Source organism: Rhea pennata, chromosome 8 (assembly GCF_028389875.1).
Source record: "Rhea pennata isolate bPtePen1 chromosome 8, bPtePen1.pri, whole genome shotgun sequence".
In the NCBI taxonomy this organism is placed as follows: Eukaryota; Metazoa; Chordata; class Aves; order Rheiformes; family Rheidae; genus Rhea; species Rhea pennata.
In genome coordinates this window covers 4,926,719-4,947,636 of record NC_084670.1, presented here as the reverse complement: position 1 = coordinate 4,947,636, position 20,918 = coordinate 4,926,719, and positions in this window count along the sequence as shown.

The window sequence follows — 20,918 nt, the reverse complement described above, 5'->3', positions numbered from 1 at the left end:
AGCCAGATGAGCAGGGGACTTTTTTTAGTTAAGCACCTTGGATCCTAAGGGGCTATTCTACTCAAGAACTCTGATAATCACCTCATTTATGAACAATTGCAAAATAGATTCTCTTTTCAACAAAACACTTCAGCACATGCTTAAGTGCTAATGTAAATTGGGACATTATTTGGGAAATTAAACAGAATTAGGTGCCTAAATTAAGCATGCAAGTTAAAAACACATTGGCACAAATCCTGCATTTCTGTAAAGATACTCTCTCTCATATACACACCAAATCAGACTTTAATTTTTTTACACTGTAAAACTTCTAGCCAAAATGTGAAGGTGGGAATATTCTCTTCAGTTTTCTAGAGAATATCTGTCCCATTAACTGCCAGACTAGGAAAAATATTCTGCCAAGAAAAAAGGAAAGATTTTCCAAATCGCATTGCAGGGAAAAAGTTTGTCATGCTACCCGAAGCCATGAAAAGGAAACAGTAAATATAATGAAGCATTAACACACATCAGGCAGCACGCTTATAGGCAATTGTCTGCTTCACATACCTTGAATTGTATAATGAAACCAAGTGAGTTTTACTCCTACGAAGTAGAGTAATCATCCTCACATGAGATGCCTGGAAAGTATTATTGTTGTTATGAAATGGAATTTATATGTAAAAATAACATAACAGTTAGATTTGAGCATTAAGTAGGTGCTTATTGACACAACTGGAAACAACGGAAGCCAACCAGAAACTGCCTGTCTGCTTTGTCGTGAAAGACAGTGGAATCTAGGAAACCACTTTTTCACTCTACCACAGATCCTGAAACTAAATTTTTTCTACCTTAAACCTTCATTCATTCATTGCCCTCAAGGAATCATAAAGTTCCACTTCCAATAGTAGCTATTTGCAAACTTGTGTCTCTGCCCCAAGGTTAGTAAACTGCTCTTCATTCTTAGGTGGAGTTGAACTCCCAGAAGCCTCAAATCAGGATTCATAAACCAGACAGTGAAAAAGCCTGTTGACTAGAGGGTTTCTGTCTCAAAGGAGTGCACAAAGCTCGCCTAACATCCCCAGCTGGAGAGCCAGAAGTAGGCCACAGACAACAACTCAACACCTATCCAAATCCAGGAGTGTTATAGGGTAATGAAAAAAGAGTGTAAAACAGGCATCAGGCACGAATATGAAACAGATTTTGGCTACTGGAGTAGACACCACTTTTATAGCTCTCTCCAGAAGGAGGATTGTGATTAAGGGAGGAATGAAAGAAGGGGTCTGTGTGTAACAAACCAGCTGCTTCGATGTCAAATTCACTCTTCCTCTCCTCTTGGCTTTTCTCCTCTGAGGCTTAGGTAGTCCACTGTTCAGCTGGTTGGCTCAACAAAACAGACCTCCTTTCCATTTTATGGAGGGCTAGAGATTTTTGCATATGAAAACTTTGAAAACTAGTAGAATAATCAATAATTATTCCTCACTGTAAGGATGGATGGTTACAACTGAGAGGATCTGGATCTGGAGCTTAGTGAAATTATCTCAAATGATAGGAGAGAGCAGGATTTCCAGACCTGGGTCCTTCACCTCTGATATTAGTCCATTTCCCATCAGACTCTGGAAGAAGATCCCTTGGCATGCACAGTTAAAAAAAAAAAAAAAAAAAAAAAAAGAGAGAGAGAGACAGACATTGCTAGGTTTACTCTGCTGTAACTGGAAGGCCAGACACAGATAACCATGAGATGATTAATCGGGTCTGATGGTAATTTATGTGCCTGCAAAATCTTCCCCTTGTGAGCGCAAGGACTTTAAACCATGTGTGGCACAGGGTAACAGAGGGCTGATCCCATTTCCTCTTTGGTGGGTGCCCTCCAGAGAGTATAACTAACATGAGCTTCCCTATATGGAGAGAACAAGGCTAGTGAATATGGAAAAGTGGGCAAATTATGACATTTGGCCACATAAATGGCATTCTGCACATTCACAGGTTTTCTTCATAAGAACAGAAAAGGAGGAATTGGAGTGTTTTGTGAGTGAGGCTAGCTGTCATATGTAAAGATCTCATACAAACCAGCCTAGAGGATTTGTTTTCCTAAAACAAACTCACTGATCATCTGCTTTTTAAATATAACTTCTGTGACACACACAGAAGAAAATCAGAAAGTGATGCTGAAGGCTTTCCATGTTCTATTCATTTTGTTATGTAAATCCACTCCCAAACTGATATTTTCATTTAAAACTAGCAGAAGAGCCATCATTATTCCTTGATGTAAAGCAAACAAAACAAGTAGCATTGAAGCAATTGCTCTCATTTGGATTATTATTTTAATACAGCAATATTGTCTGTAGGTAATTTTTAAAGCATATTTGCACAGCAATTCTAAGCTGCTCCTTTCCAGAGGCTGTTTTAGCATTGTCAATATTTATTACTTCTGCTTTTGTAAATATGTATAGCAGAAAGCAGAACTGTTCAACTTTAAACTAATAAGCAGAATTTGAGAAATGGACAAGAAAATCACCATTCTCTTTTTCAAATTATCTGCCTCCATACCTAATAATACAGCAACAAAGGCAAAGCAACACTCACAAAGACTGAAGCCTATGGAAACATAAGCAAAGTGTACTCAATGTTTTAACTGTAGTTCTACTGCTATAGATGAGAATTAAATGTTTGTTTAGAAATTATCTTAAGGTAGTTAATTTAACACACACTCACCTAATCATACAGACATATACACAGATGCATGTATTTCATTTGAATGGCTACATTCCTTAAACAGCTGGAAGAAAGTGTTCCACAAACGTATGTCCTATGGACTGTGTTTGGTCTAAAGGCTAAACTATGGTTTTAACTATGTGTGACTACTATAACTCAATTACTTAGATATAAATAAATACGGGAAAAAAGTTAATCAGTCGATAAATCAAAGCAATAGAATCTCTCCTTTTTCCCTACAGAAACATATTTGTCAAGTTTTCTCCAAAGTACTATCAAATTATGATTTATAGTACCAAAGAATGTAGCATTTCCAGATAAGATTTTTGATCAAACAATCCAAATACTTAGTAAGAATCAACTCCTGAACTAAAGAACTTCTAAGCTGAAAGGATGACAACAGTGGGGAATCAAAGCTACAGATAAGGTGATGTGATGTGCCCAAGCAGCAGTAGATCAACATGCCAGTTCTCTGCTCAATTTGTGACAACTCGGGGAATCAAAGTACAGCTTCTGAACATTTGACAGTTTAAAACTACTGCAAAATTACTGAACCATGGTATGCCACAATATACAGATTTACCATTTCCTGGTGGAGCCTATCATTACCTGGTATAGACCTTACCATATATCTACCAGAGCAGTTATGAGATATTAATGATCATGTATATTTATGTGGAAACTTTTTCTGATAACAAGTTGGCTGAAGTTAAGAAAAGCAATTTTTGTTAATATCCTTACAGGTGACAGGAGCTTTGAAAATGTAAAGTTTTAAACCCAGCCAAGCAAACAAACAAAGTATCACCACCAGGACCTGTTGTTGGCACTATCATTTTAAAACCTCACAGGTATTCAAAGAGAATCACTGAGCCAAACAGGAAGAGTTCGAAGCCACACCTGAAAAGCCTGCTATTGTATGGAGGAAGGGAAAGGACGTTGTTCCTCTGAGGGATCTGTTAAGGCCAAAGCAAACTGACCAAGAGCAAAAAGAGACATCAGGATTCAGAACAAAAGTCATTGGCTGGAGGAGAAAGAACACAGACAGTCCCCAAACCCTGGAACTAAGCTCAAAGAATATTGCAGATTGCTGGTAAAACTGTGGCAGACCTGAAGCCTGTACCTGTATGAGAGACAGTTAACGTTGCCAATCTACTCAGGAAGTGATTTTAATAGCTCAGTAGTTCTCATATTGGTCCTCATCCTTTCTCATTAACTCTATCACTTTCAGAGGCAATTTTATTTCCCCAGCCAAAGTGACTGTTCTGTCCCCGTCCAGCCTGTGCACAAACCCTCCATTTGTCCATGCTCCTGTCAATACTGATGTGAAGCCTCAGCTCACATCCATTGCTTCCCTTCTGGCTTACCTCTCCTCCTGGGGATTTTTATTCCTTATTCCCAGGTCACAGGACAAGTGAAATGTGGTCAAACTTCTAGACCAACAGCAGCTCCAGTAGATTTTAACTCCACCGTCTTTGCTGATGCACGGTTATGAGCTGAGGAACAGGAGAGAATAGACTTGTTCTGAACAGCTATGCTTTTTCTCTCCACTTGTGTTAGAGATCAGAAGGATGGAGGTGTCCATTTTGAGCATGTCTGAATAGCTGTCATATTCCAGCAGAGCAGAGCAACTAATTGCCCACCTGGTCCACAAGTAATGCTAAAATTTCCTCGGGAGGGTTCCAGCCCCAACTGTAGTCTCATTACTTGGAAAGAGCTGACAGGCCTGAACACTAAATTAACCACCCAATAAAACCAATTTAAAAAGACTTTTCAAGTAGAATCCAACTCAGCATTCATATTCTTGGCATGGTAATTCATTGGATCTCGGCATGGTGGTTCATTCAGTGGATCTTTTTCAAGATCCACTTTTTCAAGATCCACTACCTATCTTCTGAAACTGTGAACAAAAATTTCCAGTTGGGGGACAGAGAAAGAGTTCTTGAAAATTCACATATGCAGAAGCTTATGCACTGGGGAACTCAACACTATCAGATATTTTTCACATTTATTTTTTAAGTCAGTTTTGAGCAGGGCTTAGTTGCTTATGGCTGCATTTTCTTTACCCTCAAATTCTACAAGCACATTCTGAGTATCTGGATTTTATAGCTCTATTAATTATTTTACTATGGTTACAATAGTGTCCATGTTTTACCAAAGGAAAAAGGCAAGTAAATTTTCCAATTATCATGGCAATGCAGCATTTGGTGTATATCATTATGAAGCTGTTAAAAAAATGCTACATTTTCATTAGCTAAAAGGCTATTTATCCCTAATGAGTTGTTAAAGACTAAGGGCAAAATTCTGCTTTCAGTTACACCAGTGTAAATCTGTAATCCATCTGAGTGCCCCTGGATTTATATTGGTGTCAATGAAAGCAGAATTTGGCCAGAATGCTCTTGGTTTGACTTTATAATCTGTTTCCACTTCAAGAACGTCATTATTCACCAGTAAGGACCGATAAATAATAGTAATACTGGGGGGAAGGAGAAATCAAAGAAAGACTAACTAACGTGCTGCTTCCTATATGGGAACATGCCTCTGCTAGGGACTGATAATGGAAACTTTAACAAATATTCTCCAAAGATGGGAATATTAACAGAATATTAAATGATAGCTTAATGAAACCACACCATATGTGGTATGGACCTGTTATCTTCACAGTGTGTTCACAGTGGATTGTGGATTTATTTTTCTTTCTAGTTTCTTTACGTTGCTTTATAACCATAGTATACTGTGTCCGATTAAACAAATGCTGCATCTCATCCCTTTGATGACCACATCTGACTGGTGAATCAACTTGCATAGGTATTACTTGCACCTCAACTTCCAGTCTCTTTGCTGCAATTCTTTAAAGTACTTGGAGTAATAGCTAATATTCTATGGCAATGATTCTTTACTGACACAATAAATTTCTCCCTAATTTAACATTCTATAAAACAAGACAAGTATTCAAGCCTTTACAGCTGCAAAGCAAACACTTATCTGTGAAAACACAACAGAAGTCAGTATTAAGGACTTGGAAATAATACAAGGAAGGGCATGCACTGTGAGATTGATCCCCGTGTAAGATTTTCATGATGCCTAACAATTAGATTTAACAGGTCAATGTATTAAAGAGATTTGGCCATTGTAAGCACCGGCCAAGACTTTCAAAAACTGCAAAAGAAAATTAATTTTTTCTTTTACTATGTAAACACTATACCTTACATTTGTTAGGAAGTCACTGGTGTTGACTGTATAGATCACTTAATCCAAGAATATTTGACTATCCTGGTATTACAGATTGTTTTTGACTGTGAGTGACTGTTCTGTAGAGGACAACGGAGCCTTTCCTTTCCCAGTCTGATCTCCTTTCAACTAAACCAATACGTCTGTTCTTTCTATTATCTACAAAAAGTTTTGGAGACACAGGTAAGTTCTGTTTGCTACATTATATTCTTGTACTGTAACTGCAGTAAACATAGCCAGAAAACATCACAAGTTCTTGCTTGCCCCAATTTTTTGAAAACAGATCACAGCTAATATGCATTTTTCCTATCACGTATGATTGATTCCTCTATTCCTTTCATCTACTTTCATCTATGAAAGTATTTTCAATCAGTAAACAAATAATAATATAAGCAAATATAATTAAAAACAAAAGAGAAAGAAGTTGCCAGGTATTGAATGAATTATTACCTAGGAAATTATATTATAATAAAATCATGAATAAAACAATATTTACTGTAGAAGATAAGTAGAAATATGCAGCTGTATAAGCATTTCTCAGTATCAGTAGAAGTGTTTTGTTGATGTCTCACTCTCCTTTTCTTTATTTCTTAATTGCTTTTTGCTCTATAATCCTACAAGTCACTAAACCCTGAAGAGTATTAACAGAGTCAGTATAAGAGCTAGCATTAATTCACATTATATGACAGATAGGCACAAGTAAAACATTAACCTATAATGAAACAGAGCCTTTAGAAACAGTGGGTCTAAACTGTGAATATTAGCATAGACTGATTAAGAAAGCCCTCTTCAAGTCTGATTTAAGAAAGGAGGTCCCTGTAGTGGCAGTTACAATATTTGCTTATGAAATGTCTCAGCATCTTCCTGCCAAAATCTTCCTTTCATGTTTCGATCAACAAAAACAAAAAGTTACAAGCAAACAGCAAGGGACTAGTATCATGACATCACCAAACACGCTTCGGTCCTGGTCCACATCAATCAGCTCTAGAGTATCTTCATATAATTCCTCTGAGGTAAAGAAGCAATTATACCCATTTTACAACTGCTGGACAGGAGCACAACTGAAGGAACTGATTTTCCTGCCTGGGTTATACAGGGAGTCAGGGACAAAGCAGTGAAAGTAGATAGAGATCCTCATCTCTGAAAGTGGAATTCTTCCACTTTTTTTGGTTCAAGATAGGAAAGCAGATCGTTTTCTCTGATACAGTCTGTTGAGGGACAGAAGAGGAACCCAATACATAGGTTCATAAGGCATTTGGTCATTCTTCTCTGTTACAATGTGCTTATCCACACTGCAGTATACATCTTAATTTCTCATGTTTTTCATCTCCACTCAAATTCTCCATTTCTTTTAGTTTCCATTTGCTTGTTTCTCCATTAGCACCTATTCTTACTACCTCAGCCATCTGGATACATCCTCCTTTCTTCCCTTCCCTCTTTTTCATCACTTTTTTCCCTTTTAGCATTCTCACCCATGCATCTTTGCGTGGTGTTTCAGTACAGCAGAAGCAACTACAGGAAATGTGCATCTACTGCTGATGGGTAGACTACACAGAGGGTAAGACCCCTTTTCTGCATCTGAGGTACCTGAGCTAGGGATAAATAAGGACTTCAGCTATCTCAGCTAGCTCTGTAGTACTTGTGTACCTGGGTACACACGGGTACACAAGTCCTGAGAGAATCCCAGTCACCACAGAACGCTTAGCAAAATGAGCAGACTTAGCACACTGTCTATAAGGAGGATGAAAGTTTCACAGCCACAGGACATAATACTCAAGACCTAACTGCTTCTAGGTTGCAACAAATGTGAGCATCACAGTAAATTAGTGAATTATTTTTGGAAAGCATAAGTGAAAAGTCAACCTTGAAAGGTAGTCCACAAATACATTTTTGAGGACCTTATAAATGAACAAAATAACTTTAAAATCAATATAAAATGTCAATCATAACAAACAGGTTTCAGGATTGCACTTGTGCTTCATGTGAAAAATGAAGATTAGAATGAAACTACCAAACCAATTGTTACTTAAAACTTAGGAGAAGATTTGGCCCCGGGCTCTGAAGTTGAATTAGTACAATAAACAATTATTTCCATACATCCTTTGTCTTCCTCCACCACTCAGTTCAAATCCTATCTGAGCTTTAAACAGCATTCCTTTCCTTGTCAATAACTTTGAAGAACTGACAGCAGTTCCACCTGGACTTCTGAACGCCCTCCCCCGTTTAACAGTCACAAAGACCTGTTCCAAAGCATCATCCCAAACCCCTTTAGTTTGTGTCTTTATTTCACTTACTTTCCCTTTAGTCTATTGACTAGAGTAAAAAGCTGGTCCCACTGGTAATACCCTTTTCAGCAGTCTGTGAAACTAAACCTATCATTTCCCATATGGGTGCTACCATATTTACTATAAAACTTCAGGGAGAAGATAAACCCTATTATTGATATGCCACTGATTTATATAAGGAAGGCTCAGCATCCAGATATAATTCATCTTGGTCTAGTGTTTGGAAAATGCAGCATTCAATATTGTGTCCTTTGACAAATATATATAGATAGAGGATCCCAGAGGAAGCTTTAACAAATGGTTTTATTCTTGCATCACTCTAGAAATGCCTAAAACTAACAGCTTCCCTGAATTGCTTTTGTATGTTTGCACAAAGTAGTTTCCCTGCTTTAAGGGAAAGGAGGAATTTAAAAAATCCCACCAAACCTCAAGCTCAAAGCTTCAGAGCTCAATCATTGTTAAAAAAATAATTAAAATAATAACCAAGATTTCATCTTTAGAGTCAAATAGCCTGACTGCATTTGTCCTCAGGAATTTTATAGTAGTAGGGGGAAAATAGACATCAAAACTAGAGGTTCCCTTCCAAGTGAATGTTCCACCAAGAAGCAGGAATCTCTTTACTTGCTTTGGATGCAGTCATGTAGCTAATCTTACCATAAATACTGTATGACTAAGTTAGAGTGATTTAATGGTAGTTGTATAAATAAGAAAAAACATACTGAAGTACCAGCTCTGCTGTTCCCATGAAGCCAAGCGAGCTAAAGGCCCCAGAGTTGTGTCCCTGACTGGACGACATGCTATTAATAGCTGAGGGTTGGTTCCCTCCTTCCCCAAGTGGCTCCCATTGAGCTGGAAGGGGGAAGTCTACCACAAATTCTCATGCATCAGGATACAACTTACGAATTGTTTATGAAGCGCAGACTGCAGACAGATGTGCACAGATTGCCATTAAGCTGCTGACATTTACTGTTTGGAAGTGCTCTGCGTTACCATGGTATTCAAGGTACTCAGGGCACTGCAGTAGCTGTGCGTACATGTTTGTCAGAGGACTCTGAGGGCATCTGCTCATTCATGTCTAGTTGTTTTTGGCTTCAGAGCAGCCACTTGGTAGGTTAGAGTAATCCATATTCCACAGCACCTCAGGGATGGATTCACCCTTCCTTGACCTCTCATGGGATTTTCCAGTGGACAGCTTTAATCATCCCTAGGTGATGAGAAAAGTTTCTACTGGCTGCAGCCTTGGGAACTTCCCCTATTTGTGCCCTTGGCCAGCTACTGCCAACCAGCACACGACTGGCACTATTGGCCTTCCCAAGACCTTTCCTCTTGCCGTACACATATGCTTCCTGCCAGTGGCAGAGTGAAGTGGGATATCAAAGGATATAAAAATACATTGTATAATCAGCCCAGAGAATGAGACTGGGCTTGGAAATTGAAGCTGAGCTTCCAGTAGAGCACAGCAACATGTCTAGCCAACTGGTTTGCTGGGAAGTGCTGCTTGACTCTGCTTTGGCATTATCACTAAATTCTCCAGACAGTCTCAATGCGCCACTGTGGAGATGACGTCATGATATCAAAATGAAATGAGACTATTTAAATGCAAGACTATAGTGGCACTAGTACAACGCGAAAATGAAACTAACTCAACGTAATCCCACAGGGAGCAAGTTACAGTGTGAGAGAGAAATAAAACAATGTAAATGCAGGTTACACTGGACTTAAAGAGCCCACTGAGGCCTGGGTCGGTTGCTGAATTTGTTTGGGCGTTGAACTTAATTTGTGCCATATATCTTGAGCCAGATGCATTGTTTTACTGAATAGCTATTAACTAAAATTAACATGCAGGAAAGTACGTTAGCGTTCAGGCAGGGTTTGACCTAAGCTGTGAAAAGCAAAGACACTGGAAGGGAAGTCTGGCATTTCATTCCTAAGTGGGCAACATCACTGCAACCGCTCAGTGATACAGAATCACACACACATGAATATTCTAGCATAGTCACAGAGAGATATTGACAAACTCGTTGGAAATCAAAATGAAAAAAATGTAAATGGTAAAGGAGTGCAGGAATCTAATCTGAAGAAAAGTTCCTTGGGTAGGGAGAGGGAAGTGAGAATGCAGTATCACCAGCAAGTGTTTGAAGGGTGTGAAAGAGCAAAAAGCTAGTTTTAGTCCTTAGGGGATTCTATCTCAATATAACAGTGCAAAATCAAGAATAAGAACTATTACGCCAAATATCAGAAACAAACAGGCTTACAATAGTGAGATCTGCTGGGCTCTGACAAGGTCTGCCTTAGAGACAGGAAGTTTCAGCTGGGTCTATAATAGTTATGCCAGGTCTTCTATGCTAGCTGTGCCTGGGATTCTTAGCTTAGAAACACACGTTCATGCACCATGTAGCAGAAGAGTAGCAACATATTCATGGAGCACATGCTGCAGTTGACCTAAGCAATAGCAACAGAAATAAAATAAAATCTTGTCTGTTTGACAGCTATGCTGGAGGTATTGTTATAGACAACTCACTAGACATCTAGTCTGGAAGTATCATGGTCATCGTAGGAAAACTTCCAGATTGAGAAAGAGCATGATCAGATAACCCAGTAGGCATGGTTATCCCCCCACTGAAGATTATCCATATAATAATGGATAATCCTTTTCCATATATTTAATAATAAGAATGCAAGTAGATAACATCTTCCAAGATGTTCACAAACCTTAAATGAATTAATGCATAAGAGGTCTGCAACAGACAAAAAGATTTTATTCTTTTTTTTTTTTTTTTTTTTTTGAGGAGGAACCTGGGGTTTATCAGAAGTCCCACAAGAAAAAGAAGGGATACTAAATTTCCCCATCTACTCGCTACTGACAAAATTACATGCTAAGGAAGAGATGGAAAGATGCATGACTGAAATTAGCTAGATTCCCCTGGTTCTTTCATTGACATTGGCACATCACTGCAGTGACAGTATACAGAAGCTCCCAAGGAAGCGTTAGAGTACATAAGGCCTATAATATGAACAGTATTTAGGGAACATGTAATCCAACAACTGAGAGTATATCAATATATTCTTAAAGAGCACTTAATCTGTGACAACCAGTCTTACAGCAAAATCTCCAGGCTTAGAACTACTTGCAGCTACTGCTTTTTTAAAAGTCAAATGTGTCAGCTACTCATTTAAATATATATATCTATATATTAAAAACAGAGAAGAAAACAGAACACAACTAGTCCAGATTAAATATCAAAGACCAAAGTACACGTACAATGTTGGAGCAGTTTTTAGGAGACAGGAGCAAAAAATAGCATCAAAACTGAAGGTTCACTGTGTACTGTCATCATTACAAAAAACATTAACTCTCTGCAGAGAACTAAGAAGAAAAGTACAAGGGAACACAGCATGAGCTGAAAATACTGAATTGTGCTGCCCTTTAAGATCCAACATAGTTACTTCATGGTTGCAAATTATCATTCTGACCATATTTAAGGAACCTACATAGGTACTGGTGGGTAAATGACTAGAAAACAATGTAACTGAAAGTATAAACAGGTTCAAGAACAAGATGTAAATTCTTAGCTTTCCAGAAAGCAAGAGAAGAAAAAGAAGGGAGGAGGGGGAAACTGTAAGACTTACACAGCTAGTTTCCTTAGCATTTGTTTTTGCACCTAGATTTTATCAACATTTCAGCCACATTCTGTAACATGATTTCCGAGCACTTCCTGCATCTCTTGTAAGGAAACAGAGCAGACCTTGCTTCCAGACAGCCAGTTCCAAAAACACAGAGTTGAAGTGATCACCCATATTCTCGGAGAGCAATGCACCATGAACAGTAATACTTAAAGCAACTGTTGCAGGCTGGTGCCTCATGTAAGAGGCTCAAACTTTCCAGTTCAGTGCCTGGGCTTTGGGTCGAGCATCTTCCCTTCTATTTGGCAAGGCATGTTATCAGGTACAGCTAGCCTATTTCCAAGCCATCAAAGGATTGGACTTTAGGAAGATTCTGATCTCTGGGTATGTGACAGTTACAAATGATCTGTGTAGGCTCTATGACAGGCTGCTCACTTGGTAACTGATGAGCTGGTGTCCTGGAGAGCAGAGCCCATGTATTTAGCAAATGACAGAACTGCTGTGTTGATCGAATCTTTGTGGATAGTAAAGAAAAGCAAATATAGGCTTTACACTAAATGCCTATGATGGATAGATTCGTCTTGCTCTACGCTACTCTCATTCCAACGTATTCATTCAAACAACACATGTAATTCGAAAATTTACTTGAATTTATTCCTGATTACAGAGAATCTGGAGCACTGTGCTTCCAGGTGCTTGCAAACGACAAATATCATACTCTGCTTCAGGGAAGGATTGAGTCATGCCCTGAATTAAGTCTGCAGCACACACTTTCTATCTGCAATAAATAAAGAATAGCCTTTCATTTACACCACCATGCAGAAAAATCAAAGGAAGTAGAGGGAACAAATCCAACACCTGGCATCTATGAAATGAGAAGAGGCGTGTAGAAGGTTGTAGAAGGTTGTTCAGTTTCTTCCAGAAAGCTTTGGCCAAAAGGTAATTGGCTTTGAAAGAGCAAAAAGCTCAAACCTCCCATCTGTAGGGACTTTAGACACATTACCTTTATGCTTCATATACAGTGTGCAAATCCACTCGCTTTATTGTCAAAATTAATCAAAAAACTGAGGTTTTAAAAAATTATATGTATCAAAGAAGAGAATTGAACAAGATTTTAAGTTTCCTAGGTGAATATTTTTGGTCTTTGAAGCCCATCTGTGGTGAGGTACACATGAATTTCTAAACTCTCTCCTGTCTACAAATCACACACATCATTATGAGGTACCTTAGCATCTAAAGCCTCAGGAAGCCTGAGCAATCTGTTGTTTGACCAATCCATAGGATTTGCTGTATGCTGCTAGGTGATTTTTCTTTAGCATCAGAAAATGTTAATGAATTTTTCTCAGTGTCAATAGCTTCTTTGTGATGATTTTTGTGATCCTTTTTTAGTAGGTGAGTCTTATAGAGGAGAACAGACCTGTAAAAACATGGTCTCATTGAGCCCAGTGAGATAGAGTTGCATTAGCAGCATAGTAATCTGAAAATATTCTATTTTATATTCAATTTTATTTTAAAAGATATAAACTTTTCTATGTTGGCATTTTAAAATAAAGATATAGAGGAGCTTTGTCTTACTGATAACTTAACATCCTTCCTATCTGCTTCCAAGACTTGTTTGAGAATTCAGATTTGCACTATCCAACCTGCCCATCAGTCTCCATGACCTGGCCAAGGTCATTCTCTTGGTGGATGAGTTTCCTGACCTGCTAAAGATGGAGGATGAAGTTCAATAAGCAGCTTCAACAGCAAGCCTTTCATCTCTGACCTCCAGGCCGGATTACTGCAACTCAATAGACTGTTACAGTGAAACATGCTAATAGATTGCACATTAAGAGTCATTGATGTATCAGCACCTGGGGTGAAAGTCTCAATAGGAAGAGTTCAAGGTACTATGCAGTTCTTGCAGCCGCAGCCATACTGCATGGGCTAAGCCACTTCATCTCACTGAGGTTCTTAGCTGTCAAAGCTTTTTTGGTATTTTAAAGCAGAGGCAGAAAAGAGTAGTAGGTATCTGGATTTATCCTTACAAACTGCCTTTTTCAGGAGCAATCAAGTTTAAAAGAGAAAACCAGGGAGCAGGAAATAAAAAGGTTAGAAGGAAGAAGCTTTTGTGAACCCTTGGAGGAAGACAGAAATCACAAAGCAGCTCTGTCTAGCGTTAAGAGTGAGAGTGCTTTGCTTATGGCTTCTGCAGGAGAACTTGCATGCATACAATTTGTTCCCTTTTTTCCACAAAGCAGAACCGTGTATACATTTTATACAAATGACTAAGTCCAAAATGATTGTTAGGAACATTTTATTGATATAGAGAAATTTGTAAACTATAATGGCAAAGTCTTCTTATGCAGACAAAGTTACACATGGCAAAGATATATTTTTGTTAGTATACCTAGAACAGTCCCTCAAGGCAAAACAACCTATTCAAGTATTTTTTTTTTCTGTAAAATAGCTATACTTTTAAGGGGATGTTGCTGTGACCACTCTGACCACTAGCAACCACACCCCTTCACATCCATGCCTGACAACTCTGCTGGAAGACACTGTCAGTAACTTAGAGTCTGACTCCTAATCAGTGGTATTAAAAGGTAAAGTTGTTAAAAAAAAATAAATAAATCTGCTATTGCTTGGGAAACTGGTCATAAATATCAGTGAATGTGTACTTTCTGAACAATTCTCTTTGCTAATATTATGCTTATTTTATTAGCTGTACTTAGCATTCCCATCAAATTCAAGATCTTTCTTCTTATCTTTAAAGCCCTAGATGTACTGGCTCACAATAGCCATTAAGAAACTTTCTCCAAGATGTGTTGCCTCTTGGACATGTATCTCCCACAGAAACTTCAGAACACAAACTCCCAAACTGAAAGTCCAAAGTCAAGAGACAGAGATTTCTTCAGCGATTGCTTCATAGAATGGGACCTACTCAGAGAGAAAATCAAGATGTCCATAGGTATGAACGGCTTTCATAGCCACACAGAAGAACCATTTCAGCGGATCTTCTCTCTTGCAAAACTGTCACCAAAGATAGGGAGAGGTCAGCATGGAAAAAGTAAATTCATATTAAATGTAGGGTTTTTGCCATTATGAAAAGAGAGACCAAACAGCTGTGAGGCACCAACTGAAGCAGAGGCACATCTGAGACAGTAGTAGGAAGTTCTCCAATATCACACAGGAACATGTATAGTATGTACGTTACAGTAGCTATGTCCACAAACAGTCCACATCATTACCACTGTAGGCAGGGCAGGATGGAGCTGTAACTGAGATGTGAGAGTAGGAGATGCACGATCAATAGCATTTGTGATAGTGGTCACTGCTAAAAATAGGGTGGTGTACTCAGCAAAGGCCTGGGACATGCTTCCCCTGGCTCCAGCTGAAATGCAAGAGCTTGTCCTTTTAACCTCAGATGTCACAATCCAAGACTGAATCCACCACAGTTATTGAGGATAATGAAAACAGAAAAAGCACTAAAACTTTCCATAGGCTTGTTTGAACCCTGGCCTGAGAGTTAACCCATGATCAAATTGTGCCATCATGCAATGCAACCCAAATCAAAGTGCAGTATACAGGTCTCAAGGAATATCCCATTTCTGGGATTCTGACACACAGCAGTAGCAACGTGCAAAGATATCTCTCTGAGTTAGAAAACAAAGAACAGCATTTAGGGACAAGCAAGCTTTCTTCCAACCAAATCATAATTAATATAACCACCATCATTACAGTTGAACTTTCCAGCCCAGTCAAATGAAGTAAGTCAATTCCTTCAGTGTACATTTTTGGGATGTTTTCCTTCCTTTGTGGCTAATTATTGAACATTTTTCTAAGTCCTAATTCATGCCTCCTTCCTGCTTACTGAAGCTAAAATGTCATCTGTGCAGGAGCTCATAATCAGCCAATTCTGACAAGCAGAGGATAAAGCACAAAAGGAAGAATATTGTTTTAAGGAGGAGAAATCCAGATCTAACTACTGGGACTTTTGCCAAAGTTTTGAATGTGAACAGAATAGAGGCCTCATTGTTGACAGTGAAAATTGGACCCTGTTGCTTCTCAAGGATATTTTTTCTTTCTAGCTCATTGGCTGAAATACTGGTTAAATACAGATCAGGGTAGCCTCATTTGTATTAGCAAAGTCATGAGAGGCTGATAGATAGCAAAGAAGTGAAGAATAATCTGCTGAGGTTCTGATTGCTTTAAGAAACATTTGCAACTTTGTTAAAGTGCTTAAATATGATAAGAAACCTTTCTCCAGGCTCACAATTTGAAGTCAGTCTTCTCCCTGACAGTCTCCAAAATCCAACTAACCTACATTCAGCTCCTCCAAATATTGAGATCAATTCTTTCCCTTCACCATTTTAGTTAATGAAATACTTGATACAAAAGAAAGGAGTGGGAAAATACCAAGCATAAAAGAATAAAGATTATAGAACAAAGTACTGACATATCACCCTGTCCTGAACAAGTAGGTTGGGCTGATTTAAGGAATCTCTCATGCTTTCTGTCTCCCAGTTTACCCTTCATACTGTAAAAACATGACACTAGATAAAAATTTTCACTTTCTTCTCACCTCAGATACATATCCATCCCACTAAGCTCCAGTCATCTCATAACCATGAATGAATTTGTCCTCTCACATTCCTGTTTTACAGAAGAGAAACTTGCACACTATGCAGCTAAGTGAACCTTGCAAGGGTATATAGGAAACTGAAATCTGGAGCCCCAGCTCCTCAGCCAGGAGATTCACTGCTAAGCCTTTTTTACATTACATAGCCAAACAGCCTCCTCTATCTCAGGAGAGCTGGGTCAGAGCCGAGGGCACCAGTAGGCCTCAATTGCCCCGACCAGCCTCACCAGGGCTTCCCCAGGTCCCTGCCGCCCACGGCGAGCTGTTTCAGCTCTGGCTCTGTCCTTGCAGAGCTACGCTGGAGGGAGGCCTGTACCCAGCGCTGATCCTGATGGGCTGGCTGGGCTTCCTGGATTGACTTTGGACCTCACCAGTCACCTTGAGTTTGTCTAATGATCACTGGACTGTCAATGAGCCACAACTGTCACTGTCTGCACTATTCACTCTGCCAGGGTGCCATGTGAAGTGACTAGCTCCTGGCTTGCTTTCCCTCATGGAGCAGTCTTACTGCTCCCTGACAGTTTGTAGTAAACAGATTTGGGTAAAAAAAACTGAAGTCCTGGGACATCAGAAACACAGGTGGAAACATCTCTTATCTCCTTAAAGCACAGATCCTGCTTTAATCGTTAGACAGAGACAAGTATGCTGTCAGCACATAAATAAAATGTTCTGCCTTCATTTGTTACCCTACAGTAGGAAGAAAGCAGACTAGGTTTGCAACAGGGGCTCAAGCCTGGCTACTATAAATGTAAATCCAATGGTGCATACTTAATTTTCTTATGTACGATTTTTCACTCGGTCAGTCACTCCATTCAGATCATTTCTAATAAAAGAAAGGCAGGCTTGCCAGACTTTCCATAGGCTTAGTAGTTTTCCATAAAGATACCTAGTATCCAGGTAAAGCAGGGCTGAAAGCCTTAGAGAGAACCACACAGGACTCACTAGCTCACAAAGATGATGTTTCAAGTTTACTCCAGGGAAGAGTCATTGCAGTTAGCACTGAAAGGGAAAACCACCTTGATAATTTGCTAAAGCCAGACTAAAATTGAAGGTGTTACATTTTATCAATTTCAAAATAGCTCAAGCAGCCCAACTGCCATCTTGTGGCCAACAAATTACTCTGCGGTGACTCTGCTACATTATTTCTTCATCATTTAGTCCTTCATTATTTATTCCATACACGTCTGGAATAAATCTGAAGACAACATATCCCAAGCAGGAATAAAGAGCTTTGATTCTCTAGAGTCCAAATATACAATACAGATCAATGTAGCTAGAGGGGAAAAAGAGATAGATTTAATTACCTCAAGCCTCAGATTGCAGAGAGTGGTGGGAGGGAAAGCATCAAGCATCTGAGCTGGGGCAGGGGTCATCTAAATTCTAGTACTATTCTGTACAAGTTGATCTGACAAAGGAGACCAACTTCAATATATGCACTTTTTTTTTTTTTTTTTTTAACAGCTTGGAAAAGATATTTCATTTGACAGTTTGGTCAAATCCCTGTTCCTCTACGCAATTCTAGAAGTTAGTCAAAAATGAAGCCACTTTTCCAGTAGATTCTTGCATCCTATGTGTTCCCTTGGGTCCACCTTGAAGTCAAGAAAAAAAGATCAAGAGTGGTAGTTGAAGCTATGAGGCATCTGCACTGAAACTTGGACAAGGCTTTTGGAGCTTCGATAAGTTTATCAAGTTTTCAGTCCATTTATCACTTCCAGTAGCTCCTGATGCATGTACCTTACACCTTTTTTTCCACATTGACCTGAAGATGCTGAAACATTGGCTTGCTCACTCTACTTCTCTGACCCCTCACGAATGTTCTACATTGAATTGCATAGAAAAAGGTTAGAATAAGAACCTGAGAGAAACAGGAAGGTCTTGACAACAGTGTCATTCATGAATAGGAACAGAAAAAAATATATCTTTTATCATTTTGATAGAACTCATCTTGGAAAACGATCTTTGCATCCTCCTTTAGAAACAACTGATAGTAAGACCAAAATGTTTTCCACAATATATACAAATACAGTTATGACAAATGCATCTCTCCTGTGAAAAAGCTTTCCTGTCAGTGAAAGCTTAAGGAAAAGTAGGCAAATCAGACCACAAAGCACATGCTGCAAACAAAAATTTTACTTCTGCTAGCTAAATGAACTATTTTTAAGATGTGACATCAGAGATTCTCACTACTTGTGCCTCCACTGATTTTTCACAGGAAGGTAGGAGCAAAATGACTAAATTCAGAAACACTATGATCTTTCTCTTTACCTGTCCTCTGTAGTTCCTCCTGGAAGTGCTGTCTTGAACTGACATGTAGAGTTGTTGTGTGCTCTGAAATAAGTGTCTTCAGCTAAAAGACTTGTGAGATGAATGCTGCAAATAAATTTTTGTTTAGCACAGATTTTAGGATCTATCACCAAAAAATACTGTCACCCAGTACTATCTTTACCAAATTAAAATACAGAGGGAAACCATACCAAGTAGGAAGTTACTCTTCCAATATATATTTCCACATCTGTTTGGGTATTGCGTATCTATGACACTAAAAAAAAGACTTAATTGAGAATGTTATATAGGTGACTACTTTACACATTAGGTTTTTTTGAACTTGTCCTACTAACATACCTTGTTGGCTGTGATTTGTTAATTATTCCAGCACTGTCAGAATCCCATTTTAAATTTAAATATTTTAGTAAACTATGACAAAAGATTTAGAAACGCATTTTTAGAACACGATAGACATCAACAGATGCTAAAACACTGATTGAAAATGCTTATGCTTAAAATATAATACATATTGCATACATCCTTTTCAACATTTATGCTCTAGTCAATGTATTATAATTGAGCTCTACTGAATTACTTTTCTAGTGGATAAATACTTGTACACACTGTAGTGTGAAGAGATATCATGTAATGTATACTAATTAAGCCATTATATCTGTAGAGAAGATCATGTCTGAAATATCAAATTACCAGAAATTAAACATCTCAAAGGATTAATGAAATGCTATGGAGTCATTCACTTCCAGGTCAACAGGTTCAGCATCAGTTTAGTTTAATAGTTATAATGAATTTATGTGCTGGAGATAACAATTCTCTGCCTCCAGGCATAAATCAGAGTAAGAACTGCTGACTCATGTACCAAGAACAGCAGCCTTTAACCAGCGCAGCCAGGAATATTATGCTCGGCCTGTGTTTGGTATGAGGTCTCCATGAGATCAAATAACGCATTTAGGGGATGTTTGCAGTATGTCTAGGCAGCAATGAGGAACACCAGGGACACTCCAGTTGCTTTAGGATCTTCCTCCTACACATCTACCAACAATTGCCAACCCCAACAACAAAGTTATCGCAGACAGAGCATGCAGCTCAATCTCTTTCATTCAACGAATGCAAAAGTTCATTCTGCTTATCCTGATTCTGATCCTGCAGCTCTTGCTGCGTCTAGCAGAGGCACCTGCAAGAGCACCAGAAAAAGATGGAGAGGGAAGAATCGTAGCAAACTTTTATGCAGGGTCACCTTACAGCTAATATGAGAGTACATACACAGCCAATCTAAACTTTGTGGAGGATTCATGAATTTGAAAGTCTCAACTTTTTTTGAGATTAAATTACTACAATACCAACAGGTTTAAGAAAAGATATAAAGTAGTTAAGAAATATGCATAAATAGGTACATGCAACCTCTGTAAATAGATATGAAAAGACAACAAACTGCACAAAAGAATTTTCCAAAGCCTATCACTTAATTTCCTGTTAGGAAACTGATTTTAGACACAAAAACTTAGTGAACAAGGGAATGATTCAGAACATTGGGAGTTCTAGCCTCAGCTTTTTCACTGCTCTTCCGTGAAGCTTTGATAGAGTCTCTATCTTAACTACACTTTAATATTTCCAATAAAATAGTCAGAAAGTTCACCTATGCAGACATTATAGAAAACCTAACTATATTTATGAGGTGCTTCAAGTTATACAGAAAGGAAAGTTATTGCTATTAGTCCTTACTGAGGGTGACTACACCCATACTATGCACTATGGATTAGAATGTTAAAGTCACAAGGTATTGCTGACAAAAAGTTTTATTCTACTAACTCTATTACCAACTACATCCTTGTCATCCCACTTACCCTTCAAAAACTCCAAGAACTGAAAAAAGCACAAGGAATTTTAGCAGACTGAATTTTGATGGCAGTACAATAGCTCACCACAGAGTATTACACTGGAAATACTTTTGAACCTGAAATACTGAAATACCAAAATACCAATGCTACACAGGGAAGAAAACAAAACAAAACAAAACCGTGGCAATCTAGACGATATATGGAAAAGGCAACAAGGTTGTAAGTTTGTTTATATTTTAATGACTATTCAGAAACAAAGAGCATTCTAACAGCTCTTTGCTTTTTTGGTACTTGCGTGTTTCAAATGAAACATCTCAGGAAGAGTATTATTTCAAAAAACAAAAGACA